General features: G+C 47.2%; 1 long non-coding RNA gene across 1 annotated transcript; it reads left to right on the forward strand.

The window, feature by feature from the left end:
• Positions 1-375: 375 nt before the first annotated feature.
• LOC135275265 (uncharacterized) lies at positions 376-18,931 on the forward strand. Its single transcript, XR_010342913.1, has 3 exons — positions 376-541; positions 9,311-9,380; positions 18,649-18,931. It is a non-coding gene; the product is annotated as an uncharacterized LOC135275265 (long non-coding RNA).
• The last annotated feature ends 4,676 nt before the right edge of the window (positions 18,932-23,607 follow it).

Below are 23,607 nucleotides of genomic sequence, written 5' to 3' on the forward strand. Positions count from 1 at the left end.
TCTCCACCCCCTTTCCCCAGCCCCAGCTGGAAGCCGGTTGTCTGGACTGGGTTAGACTGGACGGGTTTGGGTTCTTCCCCCTCCTCTCTGCTTCCCCCTCCTTCCTCCCCACTCCTTTCCAGATGTACAACGTAAACGCTCGGAAAAGCAGTCGGAAAAAGGGAGAGGAGAATTTCCTAATGAGGAAAGGAATCACCTCTGGTGGGCGGAGGAAGCCTGTATATGTGTGTGGGGTCTCCCTCAGTGCTTTAGGGAGGAGACTTTGGGGTCTAAAGACACAGGAGACTCCTCTGGCGTCCGGCCAACTGGGATTTCCCCTTGCCTTCCGGGGCCATCGGGTGCCTGGGTTCTGGCCAGCTGGATTTGGGACACAAGAGTTGAGGTACAGAGACAGCGCTCGCAGTCAGCTTGGTAGAGGACCTACACCGGCTCCTCAAGTTCCGCTGCCTCCTCCTTCAAGCTGCTAATATTGAAAACCCAGGAGTCTGGGGTCATTCACCAGCAGGAGTTTGCTCCAATTTGCCCCCTTCTTGGTCCTAGGGTATGTAAACCTCTGTTGAGCCCTTTCCTTGGATCTGACAGTTGACCAAAACCTGCGAGTGGTTGGCCCCTTAGTACCTTCTTGATTAAACTGGCCTGATTCCTACAAACCCGGAGAAAGTGAGGGGTGGTGGTGGTGGTGGTGGTGGTGGAGGAAAGTCTTGCGAAGGGACCCAACCTTCAGCTCCCATTGGCTGTAAACATTGGGAGCTCTGGCCAGGCACAGTGGCTCACACCTGTAATTCCAGTCCTTTGAGAGGCCAAGGTGGGCAGATCACCTGAGGCCAGGAGTTCAAGACCAGTCTGGCCAACATGGCAAAACCCATCTCCACTAAAAATACAAAAATTAGCCAGATGTCGTGGTGTGCACCTGTAATCCCAGCTACTTGGAAAGCTGAGGCAGGAGATTGCTTGAACCCAGGAGGCAGAGGCTGCAGTGAGCTAAGATTGTATCCCTGCACTCTAGTCTAGGCGACAGAGCAAGACTATCTCAAAAAAAAAAAAAAAAAAAAAAAATCCAAAAACCAAAAAACACTGGGAGCTGGAACCCAGGACCCCATTCTTCCCAGATCCCCCATGGAAGTAGAGGAGGGGACTCTAGTAAGGGAAGTCAGTGACCCCCTGCCCACCTCTTTCCCCAGCTCCAGCTCTGTGTGATGAGATCACTTTTCAGGATTCTAGCCTTTATCTTAGCCTGGGGGAGGGGGACTCTGGGCCTTTCAGTCCCTTTCCTCCAGGACTCCTCCCTTTTCAGAATAATACCCCCAAGTCAAACCCTGTCCCCTCTGTTCCCCAGTCCTCGGCCCCACTCTGGGCTGAAAAGCTCAGAATAAGAGTGTCCAGAGTCAATGTTTTTTGTTTCCCCCCTGGCCATGACTCTCTCCCTCACTCTGCTACTCTACTTCCTGTCCCAAATCACCCATCTGCTTTTTTAAAACCCCCTCTCCAGAGCCAGCTGCAGCCCAAGGGAGAGGCTGGCTGGCCAGACTGTGGGGCAATGCTGGCCCTCATCCCATTCTCACATTTGCAAGTCCTGACCCTTTCTTAGGTAAGGAACCCAAGGAATATCTGGGTCAGGATCTTTAAGCCAGCATTGCCAAAAAGGTAACCTTTAGGTGAAAGCTACTCAAGCCATGGGCTGAGAACCTCCTTTGGGAGGAAGAGCTGAGGCCTGATTGCTCTTTAGCCCAGCAAAGCACATGTATGTGAATCAAACACTGTCCTTTCTCAGTCTAGGCAAACTCTTTAGATTTTCCCAGGATTTGGGAGATTGGGGGTGTGGGTGGGGAGGGGTGTAGGGAAGGAGGTATGTGACTCAGCTCCTCCCAGGAGCCTTGGTGGGGGACAGGGGACATAGCGTCCTGCCCCAGTCCTCCTCCCCACTCCACCCCCAGTCTTGGCCAACTCAAACAGGCCCCCTCCCTGTCCATTCCCTGCTCCTGTTTACACCGGGAGCCCCTTAGTCATTCTTTGGCTGGCCTTTCTACTCTCCCCAATATCCCTCCTCTTTTGGCTCTTTCTGCCCTTATAAGTCCTCTCCCAGTGGCCCTAACACCTCCTGCCTTTTCTTTCACCACGTCTGCCTTTGCCTGACCTTCTCTTCCTCTGCTCTGGTTGGGTGAACTTGGGGTTCCCTCCTAATTGGAGCTACTTCAGCACAGGCCTCCAGGCCTGGAAGCTGACCTAGAAAGGCCAGTGAGCGGGGGGTTCCTAGAAGCCATCAGTCCAACCTTCTCCTCTAGAAGAGGAAATGGGTGTAGAGAGATGAAGTGACTTGTCCAAGGTCATATGGCTAGCCAGTTAGCCTGAGTGTTTAGACTCCAAACCCAATCCTTCTTCTCTAACCCCACCGCCCCTCTAAATGCTTCATCTCCTCTCAGCTTTTTCTTTCCATCTTGTGTATCTTTCAGTCTTTCTCTGGCCAAGCCTGTGTGTCTCCAAGTGCCTCTGTGTTTTTTCTCTTAAACTTGACCTCTTTGGTACCCTCTGTCCCTTCATTGCTCAGTGGGAATGATTTGCTGTGATGACTGACTATTATTAATCATGGTCTGCTTGATGGAGGGGCCGAAGGGTGAAGCGCAAGGCCAGGACACTCACCAGGCTCCTGCTGTCGCCAGCCTGCTTGCCCTGAAGGCTGGAGTTTTAGAACCAGAAGAGTGAGTGTCTACAGAGGAGTTCAGGATACAGGTCTAAGTTGTAATGCCAGGAGTCATGCTGATTCAGTAGCGTGGGAGAGGGGTGAGTAGTACTGATAATGGTTTATTTAGCACATACTGTATTCCTGGTCCTAGGCTTGACCTTAAATCTGTCTCTATCCCATTTAATCTTTCCAACTATCCAGAACTGAAGGTATCATGATCCTCATTTTACTGTTAGGAAACTGAGGCCTAAAGAAGAGACGTGACTAAGCGAAGACCAACAGAAAGAAAGCGGCAGAGGTGAAATACAAACCCAATCCCAGTAGATTCCAAAGTCATTGCTTTTCCCGCTGCAATCAATGTCAGCCCTGTAAACCGGGCTGGGTTCTACAGGGATATAGGGGAAAATTCTAGAGTAGGAATCATAACCTAGATCTGTTGTCCTTGGGGTGGGGTGGGGTGGGGGAATACTGGGTATACAATCCATTAATCCTCCAAAACTGGATGGAAGTTTTTGTCCGCATGTATGTGATTTCTCTGGGGTGAGACTCAGTGGCTTCTTTAAGATTCTCAAGTGCCTGGAAATTCTGAGAACACTGAGGCTGGATGCCTTGATTTCAAGAAACAGGCTCAGGTCTTATTGGTCTGTCAAAAGCCTGGTTGGGTAGGGGTGGTGGAGGCTGAGGTGTCTGTGAAATAAAACTTCCTAGGCTGGGTGCGGTGGCTCATGCCTGTAATCCCAGCACTTTGGGAGGCTGAGGCGGGTGGATCATGATGTCAGGAGTTCGAGACCAGCCTGGCTAATATGGTGAAACCCATCTCTACTAAAAATACAAAAATTATCCATGACATTAATACATGAAAACAACAACAACAACAAAAATTAGCCAGGTGTGGTGGCGGGCGTCTGTAATCCCAGCTACTTGGGAGGCTGAGGCAGGAAAATCGCTTGAACCTGGGAGGCAGAGGTTGCAGTGAGCTGAGATCGCGCCATTGCATTCCAGCCTGGGTGACAGAATGAGACTCTGTCTCAAAAACAAAATAAAATAGAACAAAACAAAAACAAAAACAAACAAGGAAGTTGGATTTCACAGAGGGAAGGGAGGCAGGATATTTAGGAAAATCATGAAGCTGAAGGCGGGTGTGGGGGGATTTCCAGAAGTAGAATAGGAGCCCAGTTATACCAGGATCCAGAGCCTGCTGAAGCTGAGGAGTTGTTCTGTGTGTGTGTGTGTGTGAGTGTGTGTGTTTCTGTCTGTCTGTCTAAGAGAGGGAAATTGGAAAGTACAGGAGTAGACCATCTACACCCTCAGGCTCTGTTGCTGCTCTGACTAAGGTCTCTGCCTAGAGGAACTGAGAGCTCTATCATCTGTGAGTCACCTCCACCATCCCCACCCCCTGTCTGACCCAGGAGAAACCCCTCCCCCATGTCCTATGCCTAAAATAAACCCAGACTCCTCTCACCTTTCTATCCCCAATTGGTACAGAGCACAGGAGGGTTGGATGAAACATGTTTCCAAGGGTGACAAATGCAGACCTGAGAGATAAGATGCTTGGGTTTTTTTTGTTGCTCCAGGACTATGAACCCAGTGATTAAGACTGTGACTAAAGTCAGATGCAGTGGCTCATGCCTGTATCTTTGGGAGGCTGAGGCGGGCGAATCACCTGAGGTCAAGAGTTTGAGACCAGTCTGGCCAACATGGTGAAATCCCATCTTACTAAAAATACAAAAAATTAGCTGGGTGTGGTGTCGGGCACCTGTAATCCCAACTATCAGGAGGCTGAGGCAGGAGAATTGCTTGAATCTGAGAGGTGGAGGTCGCATTGAGCCGAGATCACACCATTGCACTCCAGCCTGGGCTACAGATAGAGACTCAGACTCAAAAAAAAAAAAAAAAAAAAAAAAAAAAAAAGACTGACTAGATACCTTTGTGGGGACCAAACTGGGAGTTTTTTCCAGGCTACATACAAGACCCAGGAATCCAGATCAAGCAGATCAACGGGAAGGAATTTTCCCCACTCCTGCTAATGTCTTCTCTTCCAAAAGTTCTTGAGTTTTTCTTTGTTTTTTTTTTGAGACGGAGTCTTGCTCTGTCACCAGGCTGGAGTGCAGTGGCGCAATCTCAGCTCACTGCAACCTCCACCTCCTGAGTTCAAGTGATTCTTCTGCCTTAGCCTCCCTAGTAGCTGGGACTACAGGCGCCCGCCACCATGCCCAGCTAATTTTTGTATTTTTAGTAGAGACGGGGTTTCACCATGTTGGCCAGGATGGTCTCGATCTCTTGACCTCGTGATCCGCCCACCTTGGCCTCCCAAAGTGCTGGGATTACAGGCGTGAGCCACTGCGCCTGGCCAGTTTTTCTTTCTTTCTTTCTTTTTTTTTTTTTTTGGCGTTTTTGGAGGCACCAGAATGCTACAGCAAAATATAACAACCCCAGGTAGGAAGTTAAAAGGAAAATAAGATCCTCTGGGTGTCCTAAACGTTGACCTCATTTTATTTGTTCACTCATGCCACCCCCATGACTTCCCTTTCTCTCCCCTTTGCTGCCTTGTACCTACCTCTGGAGAGGAAAGAGGTGCCTGAAGCTTCTCAGCTCAGGGCCTGGAAGTTAGAGGAGAATACCATCCGGGGTGGGAGGTGTGGGTGGGAGTGTCAGCTTCCTGGGATGACCTTCCCAGATGTAAGCACATCTGGAGCCCATCAGCAAGGGACCTGGAGCACCAGGATTCCCAGTGCACATCTGATTGGGGCTGTGAGGGGTTGAGGATGAGCCAGGCGTTCCATCCCACCTCCACAAGTCTGCCTGCCATTTCCAGCCCTCTCTTGGGAAAGATTATCAATCTCAGACAGAAAGGGCAGTAGAAGAGGCTGGGGAGGAAGGCAGGAAGGTCACAGATTGCACCCCAAACCCAGACATGTTATGTTACTAGCTTCAGTTCTTTCTGGCTTTATAGAGATAATAGCATCTCTGATCAGGTAGGAATCGGTGTGTGTGTGTGTCTGTGTGTGTGTGTGTGTGTGTGTGTAGCATAGTATGCCATTAGTCCTTAACACAATGGCGCAAAGTTGGGTATGGGGCCCCACATGTCCCTCTCCTTGCTTTTCATAAGGCTTCCTCATGAGTTCTCTGGACCTCTGGCACTCCTCATCTCTCTACCCCCAAACAAACACACACACTCCTTCCTTGTCTGCAAATTCCACCCTGTCCATCATCACCTCACAATGAACACATTTGTTTTCCAGGGATCATGTACAGGGCTAAGAATAGGTCCATCCCCTTGCCTTTCCCTTCAGGGAGATCTAACCTGTTGGGGTACTGAACTAGGGGATAAGTGGGGTTTGCAGCAATTCCTGCAAATGTACCAGGTGTCCCCAGCAGCCAGTGCATGAAAGTAAAATGGAGAGTCTCTGGGGCTGATTTATGAGCCCAGTGATATGGAGCACTCCTGGGAAGCAGAGCCCCCTCCATTTCTTCCAGAACTATAGCTTGAGGAGGTGCAAAGCCTTAGAAGATTCTTAACCCCTGGGCTGCAAAGTTGAGGCTTACTAAATTGAGATAATAGTATAAAAGTAGGTAATGTATACAGTTTATATATTCACAATTCACAAGTGGTTACTTCTGGGTCTCATGTACAAAAATATGTTGGACTTCCTGCCTTACCTGCAGTAAAGGTTGAATTGCATTTTGTCCTTTGAACACCCACATTCCCACTTCTGACCTCAGTCCTTGATTGGACTTCAAAGCCCTAAGGGAGAAGCCAAGAGGGGGAGCTTTCTGACCCTTTGGTTTATCATCCTTTCAACAGATGTCCAGCAGTTGGGAGGTTGGGTACCCTCTTCAGTCTCTAATCTACATGTGGCTAGAAGGTGACAGAATTGTGCAACTGTGAGGTAGGGCTAGGGCTTCCAGGTCTCTAAGATAGAAAAGGGGTGCGTGATGAGATTGACCTGGAAAGAAGAGAAGTTTGGGGTTTGATTAAAGAGCGGGATGTCTGGGGACAGGAAAGGTGGAATGGCACTCCAAGCTTTCACCTCTAGGGAGAGCGGCCCTCCCTTTAGGCCACACCCTTCCACCCAGTCTGCCACGCTGGCCACACCCCCACAGCTGGCTGGGAAATCTCAACCCTACCCCTCTCTACAAGCCGATTGCTTACAGATGTTCTAGGAAGTGGGGGTTGTTGAGAGGAGGAAGGGATAGGCGTATAGGGAAGGAAAACTCAAGGAAGGAGGGAAGACTCATGGAAGGGAGAGAGGAAGTTATAGTCAGGTGGAGAAGCCTGTCAGATGGTGAAGAAGTCAGTGAGAAAGAAACAGTTGAAGAGAGACAGAGATAAAATGAAAACAAGGATCTCATTTTCCCCTGAAATCCACCCTACTCCTTGCAGGCAAATTAATCTTCCTAAACCAAGGCTCTGATGATGTTACTTTTCAGCTCAAAACCTTTCCGGGCGCCAACATTTTTTTTTGTTTGTTTGTTTTTGAGATGGAGTCTTGCTCTTGTGCCCAGGTTGGAGTGCAATGGCACAATCTTTGCTCACTGTAACCTCCGCCTCCCGGGTTCAAGTGCTTTTCCTGTCTCAGCCTCCTGAGTAGCTGAGATTACAGGCATGTGCCACCACACCCGGCTAATTTTTATATTTTCAGTAGAGATGGGGTTTCGCTGTGTTGGCCAGTCTGGTCTCAAATTCCTGACCTCAAGTGATCCACCCACCTTGGCTGTGAGCCACCATGCCCAGCTTTTTTTTTTTTTTTTGAGACAGAGTCTTGCTTTGTTGCCCAGGCTGGAGTGCAATAACACAGTCTCAGCTCACTGCAACCTCCGCCTCCCAGGTTCAAGTGATTCTCCTGCCTCAACCTCCCTAGTAGCTGGGATTACAGGCACCCCACCACACCTGGCTAATTTTGTATTTTTAGTAGAGATGGGGTTTCACCATGTTGGCCAGGCTGGTCTTGAACTCCTGACCTAAAGTGATCCACCCGCCTTGGCCTCCCAAAGGGCTGGGATTACAGGTGTGAGCCTGTAATCTGCGCCAGGCCGGCTCCAACATTTTAACTAATAAAGATCTCAGTCTGCTCTAAGGTTCCTAGAATTGTGCAAGGGACATTAATTAATAAGTGCCATTGATCTAAGCAGTATACATTTTTGAGTGCTTACTATGTATAAAGCTCTGTGGACTATGCTAGGGAGAATAAGGAGGGAGAAGGAGGGGGAAGTGGGCTAGGTCGGAGACATAAATCAGAGCGAAGAGGTAGACAGGGTTCAGAGAGAGGAGAAGACAGAGTGACTAGGGATTGCTGAAAGATAAGGGGGTGGAGGAACCAGGAAGGAGGATCCTAGAAAGATGGTAAGAGAGAGGAAAGGAGATAGGAAAGGGGAAGCAAATAATAGAGAAGGTGGGGTGGGGGTGGGGAATAGAGGGAAAGGAATGTGCGGAGAGGGAGGGCAGGGGTGCAGAGTCACAGAGAATGGGAAATTGACTTTGGAAGACTGGATGAAGAGACTAATCCTTTCCTTCTGCCAGGTCAGGAACTCTTCCTTGGACAATGACAGGCAGTGTGGAATACTAGTCTGCTCCTTCCCCTGCCACTCCCAGCTTCCCATTTAGGACCCAGCTTTCTATGTCCTTTGTCATTTTGGGGTCCTTGAGTTGAATCTATTCTTTCTTGAGTTCCCGCCCTTGCACTCCCACCCCTGGGCACAGATTTCTGAAGTCAGCTCCCCCTACTCATTACACTCGTTACACTGCAAGCTGGTCTCCCTTATCTTTTTTGGTCCCTCTTTGGCTTTATTTCCCTGAAGTGGGTGGGCAGGAATGAAGCAGTGTAGAGGTGCTTCCAGATCTGTTCTGCCCTTCATCAGTGACCCCCCGTTCCCCTCTGAACCAGTCCAAGACTGAGACATTTGTGTCAGAAGTCCCTTTGGCCCCTTTCCTGCTCCTGAATCCCTGGGGTGGTATTTGTGGTTGGGAGGAGGGGTAAGGTCCGAAGTGGAAAGTCTGACGCTGAGTCCAGACCCCCAGCCCCACTCAGACTGGCTGAGCTCATCTCTCCAAGAAACCGCAGCTGGACATTTTCCATGTGATCACCTCAGGGAGGGGGGCTGGGTTCCAGAAACCCAGACAGAGCTGACAGTGTCATAGCTAAGGGACAGAGCACCCTCAGGTGCCTCCTCTCCGCCTTCTCCAGTATTCTGCCTGGGAAAGGCCTGGGGGAGGAGCAAGAAAAGGAGAAACAGGCCTGGAGAAGAGCCAGAGCTGGAATAGATTTTGGGCCCAAGTTGGCCCAGGTTTCTTCATCTCTCCCATGTTCACCATTTGTGCTGGCCAGGCTGGGGAAAGATCCTGTGTGATGTGAATGAGCCTGTGAGGTGAAAACCTGTGTGTGTACGGTCTGAAAACCTGAACATGCTTGTGTTGGTGCATATGCATGGGTGGGGTATCTGTATCCTGAGCTGTCAGTGGCTAAAGTTGGGGTGTGTGTGTGTGAGGTGTGATTGCCCCTGTTCTCTGCCCAGTGCAGTGGGAGGTGAGATAGCAGTTTGGGGAAGAGGGCTGCCTGTTCTTACAACTCTCCCAACCCTCCCCACCACCATGTCCCTTCCCTAACTCATGGCTTTCTCTTTCAACTGCAGATAATGGGAGGGCCAGACAGAGCAAGCTTGAAACAGACAGGAATGGGTCACTTTGGTGGAGGAAACTGGGGCAAGGGGGCTTCTGGACCTGGCTGGCCTGGGAGTGATCATCTAGCTATTGATGCAGGGGATGCTGTGAGATTAGCCCCTGGCCCCTGCCATGAAGGCTGCTGAGCTGGAAGCTTTAGAGGGTGTTTCGTGTGGGTCTCTGCACTCCTTTCCTCCCTCGCCCCTGGCTCTGAGATCTGGGCCTGAGATGTCTGGACAGGCTGCAGGAGGTTGGTAGGGAGGCAGGGGAGGGGATGGGCAGGACGCACTTGGCTGTTTGTTCCCTCTCTTTCCTGACTCCTTTGTGGCAGCAGACTGGCTTCCTTCCTCCTCTCAGCATCTTGGCTCCCAGCTCATTTCCGCTCTTATGCCCGTAGTCTAGCTCTCAGCCTTGCGCAGGGGAGTTTTTCCAAGCCAGGTCTTCTGGGCACAGGAACTCCTAGCCGAGTGGGGCAGGGGCTGAGGAATGCAAATGAGAAGTCAGTGTGTCCTTCCCTCAGCCCATTCAAAGTCAGTAGCCCTGAATTGAATGAAGAAGCTTATCTGCCAGGGTTTGGGAAGCAGAAACCCAGGTGTTTGGTTACCTGGGGCCTGTCTCTCCTTCGGCCTGAGATGTGGAGAGAGTTGGGCTGGAAAGACACCCCACCCCCACCTCAGCCTAGCTTCCCTCTCTGTGTCCCTACTTGGCTGTCCTTGCTTCGGTCTGCCCCTGCCCCACCTCCCACCTCCATCCACTGCCCTACAAGTCAAGGAATGTAAGTTTTCTTTCTCACCCTCTCATTGATTAGTCATGGGCACCCCAATCCCCACGGGAACCGTTACTCACCCTTGGGCCCCCCTCCCCAGCAGTCTCCCCAGAACTGGCTGGATTCCTGTAGGAGGAGCTCACAACCAGCCGTTGGACTTCGGGGGAGGTAGTGGGGGTTGCGAGTGGTGGGCAGTGTCCTAGAGACAGCCACTTTTGGAGCAGTGGTTTGATCTTATTATGGTCCAGAAGCATGAGTCTCTCCCTCCTCCCAACACACATATGTATACACAGAGAGGTTGCACTCTGGTTCTAGCTACTTTAATCATCGTGGGTATTTTGTCAGAAGAGGTGAGGTTGGGGTAGGGAAGTCTGGAGAAGGGCCCAAAGCAACTGAACATTTAGTCTCTTCACTGGTGCTGGCTTTGGGGGCCAGGACTAGGGCCTGGGGCCTGCTCTTTGGACTTGGCTGAGTGCCCAGGCCTGGCCTCTGTCTCCCAGAATCAGACAGGGGCCTTTCCCAATAAGGAGTCTCCCAACTCTGGGTCCTCTTCCCTGTTGCCCCCGCCCCTCTCCCCTCTAACAGCTCTTCTGCCCTAAAATGGCCACGTTTTCCTTTCTTCTTTCTTCCCTCCCCTACACCCAGGTTTGGGCCCCCTGGTAGAGTTGGGGGTTGGATAAGGGTAAGACTCCACAGGAGCCAGATTGTCAGGTTTGGAGAAGGGTAATGAGATCCTAGGAAGAGAGGGGAACTGTGCCACATGGCTCAGGTATGTATGGGGTGGTGAAGGCACAGCTTCCTGGAGTTATTGTCTCTCTTATAATAATAATAGCTTATGCTTTATGCTACATTGTTACATAGTATGTATTCACAGTATACTACAGAGTATGTATTCTAAGAGCTTTATATGTATTAACTTATTTAATTGGCACTGCTCCTCTATGAGGGAGGTACTATTGACCTATTCCATAAGATAAGGAAACTGAGGCACACAGTGGTTAATTAACTTGCCCAAGGTAAGTGGAAGAGCTAGGATTCAAACCCAAGCAATCTGGCTTTACTTTAGGAAAGACCAGCCCACTAGGTTTGTCTTTAGAATGCTTGAGCCTCACTGGCAAGAGCTTATGGGGTGATGATGCTCACAGAAGCTGCTGGTCAAGTGTACCCTACTTTGGACCTAGGTGTTGGATTCAGACTAAATACTTTCAAAGACAGCCATTGACCCATTCTTCTTTTTCTTTTCTTTTCTTTTTTTTTTTTTGAGAAGGAGTTTTGCTCTTGTTGCCCAGGCTGGAGTGCAATGGCCTGATATTGGATGGATGCAAACTCCGCCTACTGTGTTCAAGCGATTCTCTTGCCTCAGCCTCCTGAGTAGCTGGGATTACAGGCATGCGCCACCACGCCCAGCAAATTTTGTATTTTTGGTAGAGACAGGGTTTCTCCATGTTGATCAGACTGGTCTTGAACTCCCAACCTCAGGTGATCCGCCCGCCTTGGCCTCCCAAAGTGCTGAGATTACAGGTGTGAGCCACCGAGCCCAGCTCTTTTCCTTTTTTTAAACAAATTCTTTGTTTGTTTGTAGAAACGGGGTCTCACTATCTTTGCCCAGGCTGGTCTCAAACTCCTCGGCTCAAGTGGTCTTCCTGCCTTGGCCTCCCAAAGTGCTGGGATTACAGGCATGAGTGACTGCACTCAGCAACAAACTCTTTTTTTTTTTTTTTGAGATGGAGTCTTGCTCTGTTGCTCAGGTTGGAGTGCAATGGCATGACCTTGGCTCACTGCAACCTCTGCCTCCTGGGTTCAAGCGATTTTCCTGCCTTAGCCTCACGAGTAGCTGCAAATGATATACAGATTAGCACAAAGCCATCTAAATGTGACCAGAGGTGGAGGAAGGGAGGAATGCAAGAAGAAGCAGAAATAATAATTAGAGTGGCCGGGTGCGGTGGCTCACGCCTGTAATTCCAGCACTTTGGGAGGCCGAGGTGGGAGGATCACGAGGTCAAGAGATCGAGACTATCCTGGCCAACATGGTGAAACCCCGTCTCTACTAAAAATACAAAAATCAAATCAGCTAGGCGTGGTGGCGCGTGCCTGTAGTCCCAGCTACTTGGGAGGCCGAGGCAGGAAAATTGCTTGAACGTGGGAGGCGGAGGTTGCAGTGAGCCAAGATTGCACCACTGCACACACACACAAAAAGAAGATTTAGAGAAGACCCAGGAAGAGGCTGGTAAGCTTGTATGTAGAGGGACTTCCTTGAGCCTTTCTCTAGCTTTTGCTTATGTTTTAGGCAGTTAAAAATAGTCATTTATTTTACTCACTAAGAGAGAGAAAGGAAGAAGGGAATGAGAATTCTTTTAGCCTTGAAAGCACACAGGGACCCTCTGGGCTGGATCCAGGTACTTGACTTGGAAGTTCCAACTTAAGCAAATCTGCTCTTTCTTGGCTCTCAGTTATGTCTTTCCCAAATCAAAGGAATTGGACTAGGTGATCTTTGAGGTTCCATCTTACTCCAACACATTCAGATTCTCATACAGGAACTCAGGGGAAAACCAGAGTTGGGGCTGGAGTCCTTGTGTGGGGGCCAGGAATAAACAAATAATTGGTAACCAGGATGAGCTCAGCGATCTAGGGGAAAAGCTCTGTAGGGGGTGATGGGAGGGAAGCCAGGGAAGGAGAGGCCAGACCCCAGAAAACTGAATGGAGCATGGACTCATTCATTCATTCAACCATGTACCTTCAGAAACTAAAACCTAGGAATCTGAGCTTCCCATCCAAGAAGGTTATAATGAGCCCATGGGCTCTAGATGTGTAGGAAGGGCAAACTCCCAGATGCCTCCCTATTTTTTGAAGTATTACAGAAGAAAACAGCTAATAGTTATCAAGTACCAGATATAGATTGAAGCATTTTACATATACTACCTCATTTAAACTCAAAATAATCCTATGAAGCAGCATTTTTTACCTTTCAAATTTATTTCCTCATTTAATCTTCCTCAACAGCCCTCTAAAGTTAACAAGGCCATTTGACTGATGAGGAATCTTTAAAAGTGGGAAAAGATGAAGCTGGATTTCTAGTAGGATTTTCTAAGTGGTAAAGGTGGGAGCCCCTCCAAGGAGTTAGAGGACTGTCACTTTCTAGCAAGGTCTTTTCTGACTCTAGGCTTCCAGATTGTGGGGGGTGGAGTGTGGTTTCCAGCTCTTGACAAATGGCAGATAAAGATATGAACCAAATCACTGATCAAGAGCAAGAAAATGGCACTGTGATGTCTTTGAGAACGTTTCTAAGAAGTCTCTAGAGGTAGAGACCGTCACAGGATTGAGGATTACCTTAAATCTCTCAAGAGACCTTGAGAGGCCAGAGGCAGAATTCTGAGCGAGTTAGCTCCCCTTTGTTTCTACCAACAGCAGGAGAGAAGGAAATTAGATATATGGAGGGACTTACCTATTGTTAGGAGCTGATAGGAGAATCCTGCCTCCTGTGGGTAATAGTGAAGTTAATTCTTCTATCACTGTAATCAGCAGGAGGTAGAGGTGTGAGTGGTAGTGTTAGTGGAGGTGGGGCTGGTAGTGAGGATGGGGTTGCCTGGAAGACCTCTGACCAGCTAGAAGAGCCTGAGATTTTGAGGGGGAGGAGAGAATTTGCCAGATGGGTACTTGCAGGGAGGGTCCAAGTGTTTGGGCTCCAGCCTGGGGTGAAGTCAGAGACATAAATCACACCTCCCAACTGCCTGTTTCCGCTTTGAGCTCAGTTCCCAGCCAAAAGCCCAGCTAGCCTGCCAGAGGAGTAAGCGTGTGATGGGGGAGGGGCCAAAGAGCTGGAAGCTGGTGTTTGGGAATGGGAGTCATCAGCTGGGAATCTGGTCTCATCAGGGTCATGAAATGGGACTCAGGGTCAGTGCTGGTAGAGCAGGGAGCCCAGGGATCTCAACGGAACTGCTCTGTAGACGCCTCATCCCACGTGAGACACACCCACAACCGCACCCTGTTTGTTGACTTCTCTCCGACACAGAAAAACCACTGGGAGGAGCCTAGAGGCACAGACACCTGCATAGACACACCCACGCCATTCCCCATCCAGCTGTTGCTCACTTCTGCCAGAAAACTCTATGTCTTTTGGGTAGGTAGAACTAGGAGAAATGAGTGAGTGTTGAGAGATAAGGAGGATCCTGGATCTTCATTAAGATCTGGAAACACTTTCCTCTAGTAATCTTAAAGGCCTGCTCTGTGTCATCTCTTTGCCCTTCCCCACTGAGGCTGGGTCTGGGTGATTTCCCTTCTCGCCTTAGGAGAACCTCAGTGGTCTGTTGTCCTCTTGGTAGGCAATGCCTCTTAATCACAGTGATGGCAGAGCAAGAGGCAAGAGACTGAGTGTGCATGTTGGGTGGGGTAGGTGTTAGAGGGCAGGAAACCAGAAAGCCACTCAGACAATGAATGGCCTTTCCCGTACATTTGGGTCCAGGCTGCCGGATCCTGTCTGACTCTAACAGCACCTCCTACTTTTCCTTCTGGTTAGCTTCCCACTCGATGCTCATTTCGGGGCATATAGGAGAGGCAGGATTCCTTTGGAGGAAAGGTATCCTGTCCATCAGCCCTTTTCCAGGTGTGACTGTTCTGGGTTGATCACAAGGATTTGGGGGTATAAGTAACCAACCTTAGCAAGCCTGGGACCACCCCACCCATGCCTAGTGTCCTCTTAAATGTAGCATTTGTTATGGCCCCTTACATGGTATAGCTGTAAGCACTTTGACATCTTAAGGGAATCATAATGCTTTTATTTTGGGCTAAGCCCCATTCTGATCTCTGAATTGTCTGTTTGTATCCCATTAGACTGGAAACTTTATTTTAAAATTAAATTAAATTTTATTTATTTATTTTTTTGAGACGGAGCCTCACTCTGTTGGAGCTGGAGTGCAGTGGCGCGATCTTGGCTCACTGCAGGCTCCGCCTCCAGGTTCAAGTGATTCTCCTGCCTCAACTTCCAGAGTAGCTGGGATTACAGGTGCATGCCGCCATTCCAGGCTAATTTTTATATTTTTAGTAGAGACAGGATTTCACCATGCTGGCCAGGTTGGTCTCAAACACCCGACCTCAGGTGATCTGCCCATCTTGGCCTACCAAATTGCTGGGATTACGGGCGTGAGCCACCACGTCTGGCCTAGACTGGAAACTTTAATGAAGCAAAGATTGTGTCTGTCAGTTGGTATAGCCCCAGACCAGCATTAGGAAAATAATATATGCCTTTTGATAGTCAAGGTGACAATATGATTACACTGAGGAGAGGAGATCTTGGGAAGGCTAGAATATATTTTTTCCTAGAAAAGGAGAGGTAGGTCACAGCTACCAGGGCCACTTAAACCAGGGTAAACTGGCCCTGAAGTTTCCAATATCTCCCTTCCCCTGCCTTGTACCTGGAAGAACCAGAAAGCTTCTTTCTAATACACCTTCTACTTCAGTCATTTTGGTCTCAGTGTCTCAGTATTGTCTCCCTAACATGCCCAGTTTGTCTTCAGCTTTGCTCCAGTGATTCCAGTGTCTGGAATGCACTGTCCTCTGTATTGGCCATCAAAGCCCATCCAAGCCATGCATAAGCTTCCCCATCTCATTCTTTATTTTATTATAAAAATATTTATTTATTTGTCTTTTTGGGATGAATTCTTGCTCTGTTACCCAGGTTGGAGTGCAGTGATGTCATCTTGGCTCACTGCAACCTCTGCCTCCCAGGTTCAAGTGATCTCCTGCCTCAGACTCCTGAGTAGCTGGGACTACAGGCGCTCGCACTATGCTCGGCTAATTTTGTATTTTTAGTGGAGATGGAGTTTTACCATGTTGGCCAGGCTGGTCTTGAACTCCTGACTTCAGTGATCTGCCCACCTCAGCCTCCCAAAGGGTTGGGATTACAGGCGTGAGCCACTGCACCTGGCCTTCCCCAGCTCATTTTAACTCACAGCAATGTGCCACTCTTCTGAAGTCCTAGGCTTATAGTCTGGAGTACATGGTCTAGCGCTTAATTATCCAGGGTATTAATAAAGTCCTTGTATAATTTAGGAATTGAATACATTTGGATGTACCTATGATAGAAGCAACTATAAATATCTTATGAAAACATATTCCATAGAATTTTTAATGCTAATGTTTGCTTTTTGTTAATGAGCTTTTATTTTGCACAGGGAAGTAATCTGTTATACTGAAAAGACTTGAGTTTGAATGTTGCCTCCCTTACTTAATAGATATGTAACCTTGGCAAATTACTTAACCTCCTTGGGTCTCAATATCTTCATCTGTAAAATGGCAGTTATATATATCTATATATTTATTTATTATTTTTGAGACAGTCTCACTCACTCAGGCTAGAGTGCAGTGGTGGGATCTCTTAAAAAAAGTATACGTATGTATTTTTAAAATATATATATGTATTTTTATATATATATATATATATATATTTTTTTTTTTTTTTTTGAGACTGAGTCTTACTCTGTGACCCAGGCTGGAGTGCAGTGGAGCTCACTGCAACCTCCACCTCCCGGATTCAAGCGATTCTCCTGCCTCAGTCTCCTGAGTAACTGGGATTACAGGTGCACGCCACCACGCACAGCTACATTTTGTGTTTTTCATAGAGATGGGGTTTCACCATGTTGGTCAGGCTGGTCTTGAACTCCTGACCTTGTGATCTGTCTGCCTTGGCCTCCCAAAGTGCTGGGATTACACCTGTAATCCCAGGTGTAATCCCAGGTGTAATTCCAGCACTTTGGCCGGCAGTAATATCTTTCTCATAGATTTGTTGGGATAGTTAAACTAATATACTATATAGTATGGTTACAATAATTGGTTGTAAATATTAAAGCCTCATTCAGTCTGTCTGATAAATCTGATAAATCTGAAATCTATTTAAACTCTGATGTGCTCTCTGAATTTTTTTTTTTTTTTTGAGATGGAGTCTTACTCTGTCACCCAGGCTGGAGTACAGTGGCGTGATCTTGACTCACTGCAACTTCTGCCTCCTGGGGTTCAAGTGATTCTCGTGCCTCAGCCTCCCGAGTAGCTGGGATTGAATGTAATTTATTTTATAGGTCAAATCTCAGCACAAACATTACTTTCTCCGAGAAGCCTTCATTAATTCCCCACCCAGTACTCCTCTCCTGATTTCTCTCGTCATAGCACCTACCGCACTATACTGTGTCTTCCTGTTTGTCTCTTTTTTTTTAGACTAAATTATGTGAGGTAAGGATCTTGTTTAATTCTGTTTTTCCATTGCCAAGATCAACAAATATTTGAATAAATTGAGCCTCTTTTTAAAGCAATGATAAACATAACACAGCAACATTACAAAACTAATTTCTGAATTGAATGACAATTTTTTTTTACAAGGTAGTCTTCAAGCAAGCTAGCACTTCTTACTATCATGTCTTTTATGTGCACCTAATTATTAAATTGGATCCAGAGATGTGGTCCAATTACTTTTTAACTTTTGTCACCTGACCCATCTCCACAAATTATATTTTGTACGTGTGGCGGAGACCACTAATTCTCGTCATCCAGTCTCTTCTTCCTTTTAATAATATGACTCTGCTACCTTGCTACCCACACAGTGAATCTTAGCAGGATGCATGGCTGCAGGCTAGATACTACACTGCCCAGCATCTCTTGCAATTAGAGGTGGTCTTATAATGATACTCCGGTTAATGAAATGTGAGTGAAGCAATGTGTGTAACTTCTGGATCATGTCCTTAAAAAGGAAAGGTAAGGCCGGGCATGGTGGCTCACGCCTGTAATCCCAGCACTTTGGGAGGCTTAGGTGGGTGGATCATGAGGTCAGGAGATCGAGATCATCCTGGTCAACATGGTGAAACCTCATCTCAAAAGAAAAAAAAAAAAAAAGGGAAAGGTAGTTGCTCTCTCAATCTTTCATTCTTCAGCTTGCCATGACATGGTGACATATTAAGCAGCCACCATGGACCCAGAGATGCAAGCCTTTTCTACCAAAGACTATTTACTCCATATATCTCTGTGCTATTACTTTCTTTGAAGTAAGAAGCTCACTATATTTGTGGGTTTCTTTGTCATAGCAGCATGGCTGACATCCTGTGAATGAAAATTAAGGTAACCATACAATTCATGAAATCCTTTGGTGTACTCTGAAGAATGTTTTCAAGGAGTGCAAAATAAAAACCAAGTTTCAATGAAAATAGAGTTTGCCAAAGTCACTTATTCAATAGCATTTTGTGAAAAACTATGAAATGTATTCTATCATGAGCATATTCAAAGTTCTTATAGGTTTATAAACGTACTAGCTCTTCTATTTGGTGTTACTTTTTATCATAACCTTGAAATCCCAGATAGATTATGTGGTAGTCAGCCTCCAAGATGGCCCCATTTACCCTCCTCTCTTGGTATTCATGCCCTTTCTGTTTTCCCTTCCTACACTGAATGATGGCTGGCCCACTTAACCAACAAAATACTGTGGAAGTGACACATGTAACTTGTAACGTTAAATCATAAGAGACATTGCAGTTTCCACCAGGGTCTGTCTCTTGGATCTCTTGCCAGCCACCAAGCAGCCACTCAGGCAGCCCTATGGAGAGGCCAACGTGGAGAGAAACTGAGGCCTTCCACCAAAAGCCAGCACCAATGTGCCAGCCACGTGAGTGAGCCACCTTGCAGTACAGGGTGGCCAACCCCAGTCAAGCTTTCAGATCCTACAGCCCTAGTTGACATCTTGGTTACAACTTAAAGAGAGACATCAAGGCAGAACGGCTTCACTAAACTGCTCTTGAATTCCTGACCCACAGAGACTGAGAGAATAAATGTTTATTGTTCTTTCAAGTAACTACAGTCTGGGGGCAACTTCTTATGTATAGATAATATATACTATAAATTTCCTAAAGTAAGATTCATATCTTATACTTCTTTTACCTCAAGTTAATGTATCAACTACCCTCCTACCCCTAACCTATGTGATTAGAGCACACTATAACATCTGATACATGAGAGGTGAAATGACATCCTCTTTGAAATTCAGCATAAGGCAACTCAATGAGACAAAACAAGATATTAATCAGTCTGACTACCTTTTCTTCCCTGAGGGCATTTAAAATTTCTCAGAGTGGAAGTGAGGACAAGTGGTAGAACTCAGGTCTCAGATGAGTATCGTTACTTGTCATACTGGAATCTCCCAAAATTCTCTGTTCTTAATACTTAAGTTGAATATTTTCTTCAGCCTGGGTGTCTGTGAAAGCTCTAGTAAACGGAATGTGTCCAGTATCCTGTGGAAACTCACCTGGGCAAAGGAAGTGGATCAATGTCTGGAGGGAAAGTACAGGCATTCCTCTCTTCACAGGAGAAATTCAGGCACAGGTACTTTACCAGGGACCAGGTGAACACTGAACAGGCAGGCAGAACTAACAGAGTGAGCCCACTGTGAGTAGAAAGGGGCAAGAAGAGACTTGAGTGACAAAGGGCAGCTGCTCCTGGTGGTAGTGGTGGGATTGGGAGGGCAGTGGAACAGAGATCAGAGACGGATTGGCCTTAGACCCTATATATATATATATATTAAAGATGGGATCTTATTCTGTTACTCAGACTGAGGTGCAGTGACCTGATCATAGCTCACAGCAATCTCGAACTCCTGGGCTCATGCCATCCTCTCACTTCGGCCTCCTGAGTAGGTGGGACTACAGGTATGTGCCACCATGCCTGGCTAATTTTACTTTTTTTTTCCTGAGATGGAGTTTTGCTCTTGTTGCCCAGGCTGGAGTGCAATGGCACCATCTCGGCTCACTGCAACCTCTGCCTCCCGGGTTCAAGCCATTCTCCTCCCTCAGCCTCCCTAGTAGCTGAGATTACAGGCGCATGGCAGCAAGCCTGGCTAATTTTTGTTTTTTTTTTTAGTATAGATGAGGTTTCACCATGTTGGTCAGGCTGGTCTTGAACTCCTGACCTCAGGTGATCTACTCGCCTTGGCCTCTCAAAATGCTAGGATTACAAGCGTGAGCCACCACACCTGGCCTAATTTTACTTTTGGTAGAGACAGGGCTCATGCGACGTTGCCCCAGCTGGTCTCAATCTCCCAGCCTCAAGCAATCCTTCTGTCTTGGCTTCCCAAAGTGCTGGGATTAGAGTTGTGAACCACTGTGCCTGGCTTTGATATATATTGGTATAATGAATATTACCCAGATGAGCATCACTTCCTTTTTGAAATAGTAGTTTTAGATTCTTTTGGTTACAAGGCTGACTGGAGCCTCCAGCCTTCTCACTACACAGAAGACGAAGAGATCTGGATCTCTGATATTCAAATCCCTGTAGTGGGTCCCAGTGTGAGAAACAGACAGCAGGAAAGGGACACTGGGACTCAGAACTTTCATTTCCCCCACTCCGTTAGTACTCGGCTCCCTTAGCTCAGACAGAGCTTATGTCTGGGGTCACATAGGGTTCTGCGGGTCACCTTCAACAAGGCAAAGTCAATTACTTCTCAGCTGAACAGTAGATGTTGGAAGAGGAAGATTGTAGATGTCATCTCGCCCAGTGTCCTCATTTTAAGCAAGGCTCAGAGAAAGGAAATGACCTGCCCAAGGTCATACAGCTAATGTGGGATAGAATTCAGGTGTCTTGGCCGGGCGTGGTGGCACATGCCTGTAATCCCAGCATTTTGGGAGGCTGAGGCAGGTGGATCACAAGGTCAAGAGATAGAGACAATCCTGGCCAACATGGTGAAACCCCGTCTCTTAAAATAAAAAAAAGAATTCAGGTGTCTTTATCCCAAATCAGCTCTTTCCATCATGCCACATTTGCTTTCACTCAGCTTCTATCATATATTCCATTTAATCCTACTGGCTCCCAACTTCCAAGTTCTGGGTTGGGAAGGGTCAATTTCCAGACTTTTCTTGTCCAAGGATAGGACGAAGAGACTTTGCTACTATTTTTAGGCAAAATAGAGCATTGCCCCCTTTCCCTGCTTCTCTTTCCCCTGTTGTTTTCAATGAGGAAGTGAGTCTATTTCTCCACAGGTAGGAGGTCTTTCCGGTTCTGAGCTCCATTCAGTTTGTGGCAGGGAAGCTGATGGGCACAATGCTGCAGGATGCCCTTCACCTTGGCAGGCTGATTGTACCCAACTGGTGGTCATGGCCTAGTGCCCATTGGCAGGCAGGGTGTCCACTCATGCATTAACTTGATGTCTGCTGTCCATGGATGCCAGATGGCTGGCTGAATACCTATACTGCATCTTGTCTGGCCTGCTGTTCCTGGTTTGTGTCACTTTTAGATTTGTATATGTGTGAGAATTTTAGGAGGGTGGTCCCTCCAAGGATTTAAGATACTGGATTTCCAGATTGGCAGAAGGAAGGACACCTTATTGGCCACCTAGATTCTGTGCTGAATAGCACAGGACCTGGACTTCAGGAAAGTTCTTCAAATGTCTCTGTAATCTCTCTCTTCCCAACTTTTCCGCACTGTAGAGTGCTTGGTGTCACTCCTCCCCAGTCTAACACCAGAAACTGACAGGTCACACATGGTATGTACCTCAGTCTCAGGCCAAAGTGTCTAAGAAAGGGAAGGCAGAGAAGGGAGGTATGTGTAGGTTAGGATGAGTGGACTGGGAAGCCAAAAGGCTCCCTGCTTCCTCTTTCCCACAGACTTCAGAAGACTCTGGAAGCTACCTAGTGCCCTAAAATTTCCACTGCAGTCCCAGACAACCTTAGACTATATCTCCACCTACTGGACACCAAGGAGATTGACAACACTGTCTCAGCTTTTCTTTAGAACTAGCATGGAGTCTAAAACCTCATCAATACTCCACCTTTATCCCAAAGTTAAATCCTTCCTTCTCAGAATCTGTTGAGGCTATGGGGGCAGATTGACTGGCTCTTCAGGGAGACTGGGTACCTAGGGAGACTTGGGTACAATTTGCCCCATACACTGCTTTCTCTATCAAAAAAATCTCTCAGGGGTTGGATAGAGAGCCTCACTTCCTTGCTTCAGTTGCCTTGGGCATAGGGTGGTTAAACTCTATTCATTTCCTATGCCCATAGACAGAAAACAGCAGGTAGGTGGGGTTAGATCATAGGGACCTTGTTGGCCTTAGGGAAAAGGGAAATAAATCTTAAAGAATCGCCTTTTACTCATCTCTCTGTCTGCCACCTGACTCAAATATGGGAGAGACTGGGGGTGTCCTTTACTGTTCTTTTCACATCCACCAGCAATTCTCTTCCCATGCTCACTAGTAAAGACAATTCCATTAGAACTCATTAACAATCATTTGTCTATGCTGAAACCATAGGCTAGCTATTCACCAAAGTCCCTGGGCCATATCTTCAGAAGTGAAGGTCACGTATAAGTAATGACAGCTCTCAAATGAATCCTTTATTGGTGAAATGGGGACCATGTCAATACATATCCTCAAATTGATCAGGCTGCACAATAATATCAATTCATGGAGATTACAGCACTAGGAAAACAATTTACATCAGATCCAGAAATTTACTCTCCTTTTCCAGCTGATCATTTAACTAGGTTAAGTAAGAAGCAGTCATTTCTTTTTTATTTTTTGGATGTCTGATTTTCACTTAAAATGTGCCCTTTAAATGCCTTTCAAATTTTTATTTTAAAGGGAAGGAATCAATAAGGAATTAAGGCAATGTTGGGGATCATCTTATACTACATACAGTTCATGTCATTTTTTTATTTTAATTTTTTCGAGACAGAGTTTTGCTCTTGTTGTCCAGGCTGGAGTGCAATGGCACAATCTCAGCTCACCTCAACCTCTGCCTCGCAGGTTCAAGCGATTCTCTTGCCTCAGCCTCCCGAGTAGCTGAGATTACAGGCATGCACCACCACGCCTGGCTAATTTTGTATTTTTAGTAGAGATGGAGTTTCTCCACATTGATCAGCCTGGTCTTGAACCGACCTTAGGTGATCTGCCTGCCTCAGCCTCCCAAAGTGCTGGGATTACAGGTATGAGCCACCAGGCCCGGCCAGTTTATGTCATTTTTGTCTTATGTATCTTCAGTTTATTCATTACAGCTAAAATGTACTGAGTGTTTACCGTTAAAACTTTTAAAAACATTAATGCATTTCCCCCACTTATATCTTAAATGATCTTATGACATAAATACTATACTTTTATTATCTTCATGTTCTTTTGTTTTTGTTTTTCTGCTTTCCCCAGGCCATGTTAGGCCTAGGAAATTCTTTTTTTTTTGAGACAGAGTCTTGCTCTCTCACCCAGGCTGGAGTGCAGTGGTGCGATCTCGGCTCACTGCAACCTCCGCCTCCCGGGTTCAAGCGATTCTTCTGCCTCAGCCTCCTGAGTAGCTGGGATTATAGGTGCCTGACACTGTGCCTGGCTAATTTTTGTATTTTTAGTAGAGATGGGATTTCACCATCTTGGCTAGGCTGGTCTTGAACTCCTGATCTTGTGATCCACCCGCCTCAGCCTCCCAAAGTGCTGGGATTACAGGCATGAGCCACTGTGCCCGGCCTTATCTTCATGTTCTTAATCACTACTATGCTTTT

Source organism: Aotus nancymaae, unplaced genomic scaffold (assembly GCF_030222135.1).
Source record: "Aotus nancymaae isolate 86718 unplaced genomic scaffold, 86718_ANA_hifiasm-v0.15.2.pri h1tg000016l, whole genome shotgun sequence".
Lineage (NCBI taxonomy): Eukaryota > Metazoa > Chordata > Mammalia > Primates > Aotidae > Aotus > Aotus nancymaae.